Below are 12,908 nucleotides of genomic sequence, written 5' to 3'. Positions count from 1 at the left end.
CTGACTCCGATGGTTGGCAAGTCGACTCCAGAGAAAGCAAGAGTGACTCCTCAGCGGTACACAAAGAAAAGGTCAGAAGAGCATTTTATGGACTCTGAGATTCGGAGGCGACTCCCGCAATACGGCGAGTCGACTCGAGACTGTGCGACCATCGACAGACAGAAAACCATGTTACTGCCGTCTGAGATTCGAGTCGACTTCCCAGATAGCTCGAGTCGACTCCAAGACAAGCTTCACGTCAAAAGGCAGAAGACCAACTTTCGGAAACTGAGAGCCGAGTCGACTCCAAGGAAGTTCGAGTCGACTCCAAGACTGGATGAGCCAAAAGACAGAGAATCGGGAGTTCGGGCTCTGAGATTCGAGTCGACTCCAAGGACAGTCGAGTCGACTCGAGTGGACAAAATTCAAAATTGAATCCACGGACTTCAGTGGATGAGCCGACTCCAAAATTGCCAGGTCAGCTCCAGAAGTTGGCGAGTCGACTCGGGTCAAGGACGAGTCGACTCCCAGTCGTGACGGCAACTTTAATTCAAATTTGGAACAGGTTGCCGCAGTCGACTCCGGAAAAGCTTGAGTCGACTCCGCTACAGCCGGAGTCGACTCCTGATCGCGCGAGTCGACTCCAACCCCACCAACGGTATATTGTCAGGCTGCGCAGAGTGTGCAGAACGGCCAGAAAAAGCAGTGTAACGGCTAGTTCCGTGGGGGGTTGGCTAAATAGCCACAGAAGACTGTAGCAAGGCAGAGAGAACACCATTCCACTCCAAGCATTCAAAGCTTTCAAGCTCTGCAACGTGCTCTTCAACGAAAAAGGGGAAGATCAGCATTTACTGCAACCAACTACATCTTCCCAGCAATTAAAGGCTCCTCCTCCTGCATTCAAGTCGACTACACATTCTAGAGGAGACCGGAGTTTCAAGAAGCCATTCCTCTACTTCAGCTTAAAAGCGTTTGAGGGCTTCTAAACTCCTCTTTTGATATATTGTTTACATCTGCTTTGAGAAGCTTATTTTCCTTTCTTTCTATAACTTGTATTTAACTTGATTCAATCGGAGGATTGAATCAAGGGGATTAAGGTTGGTTGCGTGAGCCCAAGTTAAAAACCAACGTGGTGTAAGGGTTTGATTGTGAGCCCGGGAAAAACAATCGGGTTGGTCTAGTCGGTGAGCTTGGGAAAACCGACCGAGTTCGTTGTGAGCTCGTAAAACAACAAGTTTGGTTGTGAGCTTGCAAAACAACCGGCTGTAATCCAAGGGGGTTATAGTGAATTCCCAAGAGAGACTTGGGAGTGGACGTAGGAGCAAGGGGTAGCTCCGAACCACTATAAAACTCTGTGTTTGCATTGGATTGTCTCTTCTCTTTTCCTCTCACATCACCTCACGGCACTTAGCATTAATTAATAACTTGCAATAGTTTTTAATTAATCATCCATAACGTTTAATTATCCAAATTAATTTAAAATCCAATTCACCCCCCCTCTTGGGTTGTCTATCTGGGCAACAGGACCCCCTGAAGCGCCCACGCACCTCCGAAGCCATCTCGTTCTCGGAGGAGGACTTAGAAGGAGTTGAGACTCCTCATGATGACGCTGTGGTCATATCCATGGTTGTAAACAAGTTTCATGTAAAGCGGGTCTTAGTTGATAATGGAAGCTCAGCAAATATTTTGTATTACCAAGCCTACCAAAAAATGGGGTTAGCGGAAAGCCAGCTTCGGAGAATGAACGCCCGTTAGTCGGATTCACCGGGGACTCGGTCCCGGTTGAGGGTGAGGTCAGCCTTCTAGTCACGATTGGTCTCGCCCCCCGAGAAAGTACTGTGAGGGCGGACTTCTCGTGGTCCGCCTGCCTTCGGCCTACAATGCTATCCTCGGGCGATCAGGGGCTAACGCCCTCCGAGCCATAGTCTCGACCTACCACCTGCTCCTACGTTTCCCCTACCAACCAAGGAGTGGGCGAGGTCCGCGGAGATCAGATGGTGGCCAAACGGTGCTACATGGCGACTTATAAAGCAAAGCGATCGACCGAAGCATTAAGCCAGCAGGAGCTACTGGCCGAGGCGTCGATCCAAGCAACGGATCGCATGCTATCCATCGAAACCTTGGACGTGCGAGACGACCCTTGGAAGAAACGGGTAGATCCTGGTGAGCTTCTCACCCAAATCCATTTACTAGAAAATTCTCCCAGAATTAACCGTACAGGTCGGCTCCGGCTTAAGCTCCTGCGAAAGGGAGCGTCTGATCGAATTTCTTCGAGCCAACATGGATTCTTTGCCTGGTCGCCCGCCGACATGTCAGGAATCGACCCCGAGGTCATGATTCACCGACTTCAGATGAAACCGACCTGCAGACCCGTGAGGCAAAAGAAGCGAGGCTCCGTCCCGGAGCGGCAGCAAGCGGCGGCCGAGGAAGTAGACAGACTCCTCGAAGCCGGCTTCATCCGGAAGGTCTCCTATCCAGACTGGCTCGCCAATGGTGTCCTCGTGAAAAAAAGCCAATAAAAAATGGCGCATGTGCGTGGACTACATCGACTTGAACAAGGCCTGCCCGAAAGGACAGTTTTCCCTCCCAACATCGACCAGCTCGTCGACCTCTACTTCGGGACATCAACTACTAACCTTCATGGAACGCCTTCTCGGGATATAATCAAATCCGAATGGCGCCTGAAAGATGAGGAGAAGACGGCGATCAATCAACCGACAAGGCACCTATTGTTACAAGGTGATGCCGTTCGGGTTGAAGAATGCAGGAGCCTATATATCAAAGGCTGGTCAGCCAAATCTTCAAAGATCAGTTAGACCGAAATATGAGGGTCTATGTGGATGACATGCTGGTGAAGAGCCGGACGGCAGAGCACCATGTGGCCGACCTCGACGAAGCCTTCTCCAAGCTCAAGGAAGTACTGAATGAAGCCAATCTCGCAAATGTGCGCGTTCGGAGTCACCTCGGGACAAATTTCTGGGCTTCGTGGTAACCCAACATGGAGTTGAAGCCAATCCCGAGAAGATCCGAGCGCTGCAAGATATGTGCTACCAAAGGCAGTCAAGGAGGTACAGCGACTTACTGGGCGGGTCGCAGCTCTGGGGAGATTTTGTCTCTAGGTCGGCCGAGCGGTGCCTCCCATTCTTTAAAATTCTCAAGCGGGCCGAAAGATTTCTTATGGTCGGAGGAATGCCAGCAAAGCTTTCGAAGAGCTCAAGCGCCTCCTCGCCTCCCCTCCGCTACTCACCAAACCTCAGCGAGGCGAAGTTCTTTACTTATACTTGGCCGTCTCCCCAGTTGCAGTAAGCTCAGTCCTGGTCTGGGAAGAGGACAAGCTCCAAAAGCCTATCTACTATACCAGCCGGGTCCTCAGGGATACTGAGACCCGATATTCTAAGTTGGAGAAAAACAATCTTCGCCCTGATCACTTCAGCTCGAAGACTCCGACCCTATTTCAGGCCCACATCGTGGCCATACTGACTGACCAGCCTATCAAACAAATCTTGCAGAGGTCGGACCGCACAGGGAGGATTGCCAAAATGGCAGTCGAGCTTGGGGAGTTCGACCTCAAATACCGTCCAAGGCCGGCAATCAAAAGCTCAGACACTCGCCGATTTCATTGTGGAGTGCACTTTGCCGGACGATCCGAGCACCCACTCAGCCAACAAGGAGACCTCGGGGCAAGCCATGGGTCCTATATGTAGAACGGCTCCTCAACCTCGGGGGGTAGCGGAGCCGGTCTTATCCTTACAAGCCCAGATGGGGTGGTGGCAGAGCAGGCCCTACGCCTTGAGTTCCCGGCTTCAAACAACGAGGTGGAGTATGAAGCGCTTGTTGCTGGGCTCAAATTGGCAAAGGAGCTGAAAGCCGGGAACATGAAAGGCCCTTCAGTGACTCCCAACTGGTCGTTGAGCCAGGTTTTAGGAGATTTTGAAGCAAAGAAGTCGTCGATGCAGAAATATCTCCAAAGGTGCGAGATCTCACATCCGCCCTAGGCTCCTTCAACATTCACCATATCCCCAGGAACGGAGAATCTCAGAGCTGATCAACTGTCAAAGCTGGCGACCTTCCGCATGAGCGAGCTCCCCAAGAACGACGGCGCTTGAATATCTCCAAAACACCCAGCATAGAAGAGCCCGAGCCAGCCATGTGCATAGACACCGAGCTGAGCTGGATGGACGAGCTCGTCGGCTACCTCCAAAGTGAAGTCCTCCCCAATGATGAGCTCGAGGCTCGCCGAGTCAGACGTCTATCCTCCCGATTCATATTATACGAAGGTAAGCTCTACCAAAAATTCTTCACCTCTCCTCTCCTCAGATGCCTCCGCCCATCAGAGGCGGACTATGCCTGCGGAGAGGTCCATGAAGAGGTATGTGGGAACCATCTAGGAGTGCCGAGCGCTGGCTCATAAAATTTTGCGCCAGGGATACTTTGGCCCACACTCCAAAAGGACGCAACGGACTTTCGTCCGAAAATGCGATCGATGTCAGCGAAACACCAACATCCAGCACCGACCCTCGGCCCCACTGACCTCGATCGGTTGCCCCCTAGCCATTTGCCCAGTGGGGAATTGACATCTGGGGCCATTTTTCCTAGCAACCGGGCAGAGAAAATTTCTGGTTGTCTTCATCGACTACTTCGTTAAGTGGGTCGAAGCTGAACCAGTGGCTCGGATCACCGAGCAGAAAATGCGGAACTTTGTATGGAAGTCGATCATTGCAGATTCGACTCCCTCGCATCCTATATCCGACAACGGCCGCCAATTCGACAACATTCATTTTAGAGAGTTCTGCTCCGAACTCGCATCGGACCATCGCTTTACCTCGGTCGCCCATCCTCAAACAAATGGAGAAACCGAGGTAATAAATCGCACCATTTTGCAGGGGCTCAAGGCCAGGCTCGATCGATCCAAAGGACAGTGGGTCGAGGACTTGTACAATGTTCTCTGGGCCTACCGGACTACGTTCCGACTATCCATAGGCGAGACCCCTTTCAACCTGGCATATGGGACGGAAGCTGTTATTCCTCTGGAGGTCGGTCTCCCCTCCCTGAGAGTGGAACATTACGACACCGGGCTCCAACTCTTCTCGCTTAGGAACAACTTGACCTCATCGAAGAGACAAGAAAAGTCGCCCCGAGTTCGCATGGCAAGATACCAGCAAAAAAACGGCCCAAGTACTACAACTCCAAAGTCAAGCTCAAGCTTTTCAAAGTGGGGGACCTCATCCTCAGAAGAGCCGAAGCCTCTCAGCCGACTGAACAAGGAAAGTTAGCCCCGAACTGGGAAGGACCTTATCGGGTTGCGCGAGTCCAGTGGCCCGGAGCATACAAATTGGAATCTCTTGAGGGAACTTCCATCCCTTGGAGCTGGAACTCTGAGAATCTTCGGATGTACTATCAATAGACCCTTCGGGGGTCGTCGACAAAAGGGAATACAACTCTCACCCTCCGCTTATGCAATTCACCTATGGTTCTCCATTAATGATTTCACATTCTCCTTGATAACATGATGTCCATGAATCTCAGGAAACCCGACCAAGCTCGGATGCCCGACCAAGTTCGGATACCCGACCAAGCTCGGATGCCCGACCAAGTTCGGATGCTCGACCAAGCTCGGATGCCCGACCAAGCTCGGATGCCTGACCAAGCTCGAATGCCCCAGTAAAGTTTGAATGCCCCGCCGCGTCGATATCGAGCTCGATCCAGGTCTTCCTCAAAAATCTCGACTAAGATCGAGATGCTCTGTGTGTCGACCGTAGATTTCCAAACTTCCTCGACCTCGAAAAGCGTCGCAGGTCGATAGTGCGTTCCCAGACTCCTCGACCTTGCGCACGATCCCTCGACTAAGATCGAGATGTCCCGTGTGTCGACCGTAGAGTCCCAAACTCTCTTGACCTCGGGAAGCGTCGCAGGTCGACAGTGCGTTTCCAGACCCCTCGACCTTGCGCACGATCCCTCGACTAAGATCGAGATGCCCCGTGTGTCGACCATAGAGTCTCAAACTTTCTCGACCTCAGAAAGCGTCGCAGGTCGACAGTGCGTTCCCAGACCCCTCGACCTTGCGCACGATCCCTCGACTAAGATCGAGATGCCCCATGTGTCGACCGTAGAGTCCCAAATTTTTTCAACCTCGGGAAGTGTCGCAGGTCGGCAGTGCGTTCCCAGACCCCACGACCTTGCGCACAATCCCTCGATTAAGATCGAGATGCCCCATGTGTTGACCGGTAGAGTCTCAAACTTCCTCGACCTCGGGAAACATTACTAGGCCGACAGCGAGCCCGAGCTTCCTCGACCTCGGAAAGATGGGGTAGTACCTTCGCGGCCCTCCGTGATATTTGACAACGATGGTAGAGTGACATCCACACAAATTTCCGACGACAGCGACATCTCCCAGCATGCCTGCGTCCCCTAAGCAGACCCCAGGCCAAAATGCCTCTGAAAGCTGGCCGAGAAGTGGAGCGGCTTGCTTCAATATGGAGTGCTCGACTTCGAAGGCACAAGAGGTACATCCCACTTAGCGCCTGTTCTATTATGTCCATTTACTTATGGATCGTTGGCAAAATCTCGATCAACCTCGAGACTCTTCCCAACCAAGGTCGGGATATCCTTTCGGACCGACCCAAGGCCGAGGTCCCATCAACCCCCATTATTTACGATCTCCATTCTAGCCCACGCAAACCACTCTGAATGAGGGCCCAGCCAAACCCAAACACCGAAAAGTCAACGTTCGTTCGCAGCGACGACCTCGACCTTTGATGCTTTGGTCGAGCTCGGGAGTGCCAAGGCACCCACCATATATTTTATCCCGCTTGTCGGTACCCTCGACTAGGCTCGGGGCCAATTACCGCGGAGGCCCCAGCGGCAACTTAAATTTAATTCACGGTCTCCCCGAGGACCAACCCCAAAACTTTCCGTGAACCTACGGCTGAACATTCCGGAAGATGAATCTGAAAGCCCAGCAGAACCCCTCTTAGGGTTCGAGGCCCGAGCTCGGTGCCTTAGGGATTTGGAAGCCAGGCTCGAGGGCCCGGCAAACTCCGAATCCGAGCTCGAAGACTTGGTGAATCTTCCTAAGATTTGAGCCCGGCGCCTAAAAGTTCTTCATCGGACTTAAGCTTGATGGTTTGGCACACATAACCTGAACCTGAGTCCATGAGTTTAGCCGAGCTCCAACACTTAGAGGAATTCACCAAGAGAAAATTAACTCGAATGGTTAAAACAAGGTCTATCCGTTACGCAGAGAAGAGAAAAGTAGACATGAATTCATAAAGAAAGTTCTTTCATTAACAAAAACCCGAAGGCTGAAATACAAAATCAGAGACTGGCCGTACAACAAGTTCGAAGGCCGATCTCACTCACAAAGAAAAAAAAAACAAAAAGAAAAGCTAAGTCCTAGGGAGCGGCGATTGCACCAGCGTCACCCTCAGGGTCATCTATGGTAATAACCTGAGAGCCTTCAGTGGGCGCTGGCTCGGAACCCTCCGCAGCGGCCTCAACTGGGGCCTCGATAGAAGCCTCGGGAGCACCCTCGGCAATTTCCTCGAGAGGAGCCTCCGACACCGCCTGATCGGCCATATCAGCCTCGGCCTCAGCGAGCTCCTCCTCGGGCGCGAGAATCGCAGGGACGTCGTCCTCAGACCCATCCTCAGACGGATCTCCGAAAGGTCGAGCTGGGGGCAGTACCGAGCCATCTGCCTCCGGAAATTCTCGAGGCCCCGGAGGAACCCGTCCACGGTCTCCTCCTTCAACATGTCGCGGAACTCTTCCGACTCCTTGAAGAGCTCCATGGCATTCTCAGCTCGCTCGAGCGCCCTCTTCTCTCGGGCCTCGAGCTGCTCGACCTTTAGGCGGAGGACCCTGCCCTCATACTTGTGGCCGGCGGCTTTGGAGCGGGCCTCGGCAAGACGCGCCTCGAAGGCGCGCAGTGCTGATCTCGTCAAGGAGTGCGCAGCCCTCTCCTCTTCAAGTTCGTCGACAACAGCTTGCCGACCCGCCTCAGTGGCCTCCCTCCGTGCTACGGCTTCCGCCAGCGCGGCCTCCACCTCTGCAAGCCTCTTCTCGGCTGACTCCAATTGTTTTTGGAATCGCCGAGACTCATTCTGGCATTCCGAGGCAATGAATAGCAGAGTGTCTACTTCGTGAATATGCTGCAGGAAAAATAGCAATGAGTAAGAATGAAGGAAATGCCGACGACTAAAAACAAGATAAGAAGGCAGCTTACCCGAGCAGTATTACAGTATGTCTGGTCGACAATTTCTTCAAAGCCGAGAGCTCGAAACTCGGCCCGGTCAGCCGGGAGCATCGCGCGGCGAAATACAGCGCGCGCAACATCGCCATCCCGGAAGGCCGAGCTGCCCTCCGGGATCGAGGACTCTGACTCGGCCGATCCCCCTTCAAAACGCCCTCCGGCCCCTGAAGAGCTCGCCCCGCCCGAGCCCATGGTAACGGGACGGGACGGGCCCGGAACCCCGGGGCTCCTGCTCGGCTCGGGCCCCAAGCGCTGCAGACGAATGACCGTGCGGCTCGCCTGCTGGGGAATGGGAGCGGGGCGGCTCGGAGAAGCTGAGCCCGGAACTCCCCCGGAGCCCGAGCTCGCGCACTCGAGAACTGGAGCTCTACCCCAGGAAGACCCCGAGGCCCCGGCCCCCGAGCCCCTCGCCTCGGCAGGGGCAGAAGTGGTAGCTAGCCTGGCCTTCTTGCGGGGCTTGGGTAGAGCCCTGCCGGTCTCGTCTGACCTCCTCTTCAGTCGGGCGAAGAGGGATGCATTGCTGGTCGGCATGTCAGGAATATCTGAAATAAAGAAGGAAAAAATTTCTGTTAAGTATCGGACTAACGTCAGGAGAACAAAGGAAAGAAACAGATAGGACGAGAATTGAAAAATGAAGGAGCAGTACAACTGCCCTTACCCTCGGGGCGCGCCGAGCTCAGACCAACGTTCACCAGAGCTTCCTCGGTCAAGAACTCGATCAGAAGGATGTCCCTCCCGAGACTCCGCAGAGCGTCAAAGGCCCTTTGCTCCTCCACTGAAAGACCACTAAGCCTGTTCAGGGCCTTCAGCCCGGGATGCCCCCACCTCGGATCGAACCCCCACGAGAGCTCGGAAGAAAGAAAGAAAAATTTCCTCTTCCACTCATGAATCGAGGAAGGGGCACCTCGAAAGAGCGACATGCCGCTCCTCCAGACGAAGTATAACCACTCTACATCCGCCGGGTTCGTCTTTAACATAAAACACCGGCAGAAGACATTCACCGAGGTCGGGATCTTATGCGCAAGGCAGAGGGACGCAAACCCGACAATGGTCCTCCATGAGTTCGGAGTGAGCTGTGCCGGGGCGAGTTGGTACTCCACCAGCAAGTCATTCATGAACTCATGCAGGGGGAATCGCAGGCCGGCCCAGAGCGCATCGACGTACATCCCGATCCGATTTGGCGGAGGTCTAGTTACCCGGTCCTCCGACCTCACGAGTTCGAGACGAAACCCGAATCGAAAGAAAAATCGGGAACAGACCAATTCCAGTTCCTCCTCGGTCAAAGTAGACCCAACCTCATCGGGACCAAGACCCATCTCGAGAGGAAAAGGGGGACAAAGGAAACAGCGAGAAACGAAGACGAAGAAAGCAGGTATTTAAAGAAAAGACTTCCGAGCCAACGCGGGAAAACGACCTACTATAAAGTCGTCGGGGATCGTCCCAGGGTATCGCCGGAAATCGCCTCTGAACGCCGCCGAAAAAGCTCAGTCGCAGTCGGGAGAAAAGGAGAGAGGAAGGAAGACGGCAGTAGCAAACAAGCGAGACCTTTCTAGGGCGAAATCGGGGGTTTATATAGACCCTCCCGACGGCTCAGATCGGCAGGGCTAAAACCCGCCTCCCGTCTAGATTGCACCACGTGTCAGCCCCAAGAACCGAAGCAGCGCATTTATTCTGGACGGGCGCCTCGGATACGGGACCAAGGCGCCGTCCCATCGGATCTCGGAGCCCCATCATGAGCCCGCTACTCGAAATAACCTCAAAGGATGAAAGGGCGTCGCCTCCTCTCCCCTCATTAAAAATGCCCCGAAGCACGCGGAGCGCCGGCATAATTTAAGCCCCACCACTGCAATAAAAGCAATTACTTCCCGCATCCCGGCTCGCTAGCAGTTTGGACTCGAAAGTCGGGGGGTAGTGTTAAGGAAAATACAAGTTACCCCAAAACACTTGATTAGAAGTACCCGACCTCGGACGACCAACCTCGGGCGCCCGACCCCGGACGACCGACCTGGCGCCCAACCCCGGACGACCGACCTGGCGCCCGACTTCGGACAACCTGGTGACCCACCAGGCGCCCAACCCGGGACTCTCAACTTTGGAACATCCGACCTAGAGAGCGCCCGATCTCTGAAGGCATCCGATCTTCGGAGACCGGACCTCACCCACTGCTCGTTACTGTCATATCCTCCTATGGCCCGATTTGAGACCACGCCTTGGGCGGCTTACTCAACAATTAATGCGCATGGTCTCTGCAGGCCTCCGGCTTACTCAATAATTAATGCGCATGGTCTCTGCATACCTCCGGCTTACTCAACAATTAATGCGCATGGCCTCTGCAGGCCTCCGGCTTACTCAACAATTAATGCTTATAGTCTCTGCAGACCTCCGGTTTACTCAATGATTAATGCGCATGGCTCCTGCCGTCTGCAGATCTCCAGTCCTCCACGACAAGTCAGCTCGGCTACGTTCAGTCGGCCGCAACAACTCCCTGATTCCGACCTCATCCTCTACGGTAAGGCATTAATTCACGTGATCGTGCACCGACTCACGCGGCGTGCTCAGTCGTACGGCAACCTGGTCCCGTCGCATCACAGGTAACCCAGCACCCCACTATAAAAGGAGAACCCCTCTACCATGGGGGGGGAACTCTGGACATATTGTTTTTACGCATATTTTCCCTCTGACTTAAGCATCGGAGGGCTGGCGCCGAAAATCCCGACCACCAGTTTCTTGCAGGTCTTTCGGAGGACGCCGCTCGCCGATGGACCGCCGCCACCCGCAGCCCGCCGATTCTCGCTGGAGCTCCACCTCCTTAGCTCAGTGGTCGCCCCCGGGTCCAAATTCCAGCAACAAATAGGAAAATAATATGATTAGTAATATAATATAATATAATATAATATATAATTAATATAACATATAATATCAACATAATATATATAATATATATATATTATATATAATATCAACATAATATATAATATATAATATATAATATATAATATATATATATTATATTGATATTATATATAATATATATATATTATATATAATATCAACATAATATATATATATATATATATATATATAACTATATATAACATTGACATAATATATTGATGGTATATTGATATATCAATTTTTTTGCTAACTTAAGGGGTATTTTTGTCTTTAACTTTTAAACCTAGGGTGATCTTGGATTTTCGATCTCAAGGACGGATATTCCATCACCGAGTTGGGGGGTGATTTGAGAAGTAGAGGTGATTTAAGATCACCGCCACGTAGGATCACCGTGGTGCAACCAAATGTGGTGATCTCATTATCTCCATCCACATCACCCTTGATGCTAGGACGATCGTCCCATACCAAACGCTCCTAGAAACTGATCAAAAATTCTGTAATGTGTATTAGGGAAAATCTTATGGAGATAGTAGGGCTATTTTAAGGATTGCCCATGAGGTTTGTGATTCGAATGGAAATGGTAGGGTTATTTTAAGGATTGCAAGAATCTTGTATTCTCTTTCAAATATAGAATTTAGATTTATGTGATTTGAAGTTTGAGGCTAATATACACTTGATGATGTGTCGATATATACTTTAAGCTTTATATATATATATATATATATATATATATATATATATATATATATATATATATATATATATATATATATATCCAACAGCGATCGAATATATATTTTTAGATAAATCAATACATATTTTTCAATACATACTACAAAGTTAAGCGATACATACTTTGCATATTAGTCATCCTGTCAAATTGATATATAGTTTATAAAATATATATAGTATATGGTCAGGTAAAACATATTCGTCAGCTTCTTGAGACATATTATAAGTGTTTTTGGATATATATTCGACAACGATTTAATACACATCTCCAAATAAATCGGTATACAATTTCTAAAATATATTGTTCACCAGTCTACAGTTCATGGTTAGATAATACATATTTAAAAAATTTGTCATCCGGCAATATAATATATACTTTGAGAAGGAGAAGGAAACTTAACAAGGAAGAAAATAAGATGTGGATGGAAGATAGCCTCAATTATTCATGCGTGTATTGTAATATTTTTTATGTTCTAATTTTTTTTTTAAAGTTACAAAACGAACGGATGCTATTGGTAAAAAGAGTCCTATCCAAATGTGGCTTCTAGATTTCTGCATTAAGATGCACAATATATAAAGCGTGGCAAAAAAGAAAACTTATTTTATATAATTTTCTCTGAAAAGTGGGTTGTTCCCTAATAACACGCATGAAGAGATACCTGCAAATGGCCATAAAGCGCAAACCCGCTTCGAGCATTATTCACGCTATATTATGTGTGCTGTTGATGAAATCTGAGCCATGGATCAAGTTTCCACCTTGGCTCCATAGAGATAATCTATTGTTACTAAGTGAAGGTTCAAATCGAAAAGTACTTACACCTATTACATAATATAAGATATTTAACACTTTATTTTGATTTTAAAATTTATTTTGATTTTAAATTTTTTAAATATTTAATTTATGTGGGGGATTGTTGAATACAATTAAATATTTTAAAATTTGAAAATCAAACATTTGACTTGGTCAACGGCCAAGTGGCAAGCATCCGCGCACAAGCAAGGGAGCAAACATGGAATGATCCCCAAAGAAAGCAGACCATGACAAGTGTCATGC

This window comes from Phoenix dactylifera, unplaced genomic scaffold (assembly GCF_009389715.1).
Source record: "Phoenix dactylifera cultivar Barhee BC4 unplaced genomic scaffold, palm_55x_up_171113_PBpolish2nd_filt_p 001979F, whole genome shotgun sequence".
Taxonomy (NCBI): domain Eukaryota; kingdom Viridiplantae; phylum Streptophyta; class Magnoliopsida; order Arecales; family Arecaceae; genus Phoenix; species Phoenix dactylifera.
Note: the sequence above shows the minus strand (reverse complement) of the source record.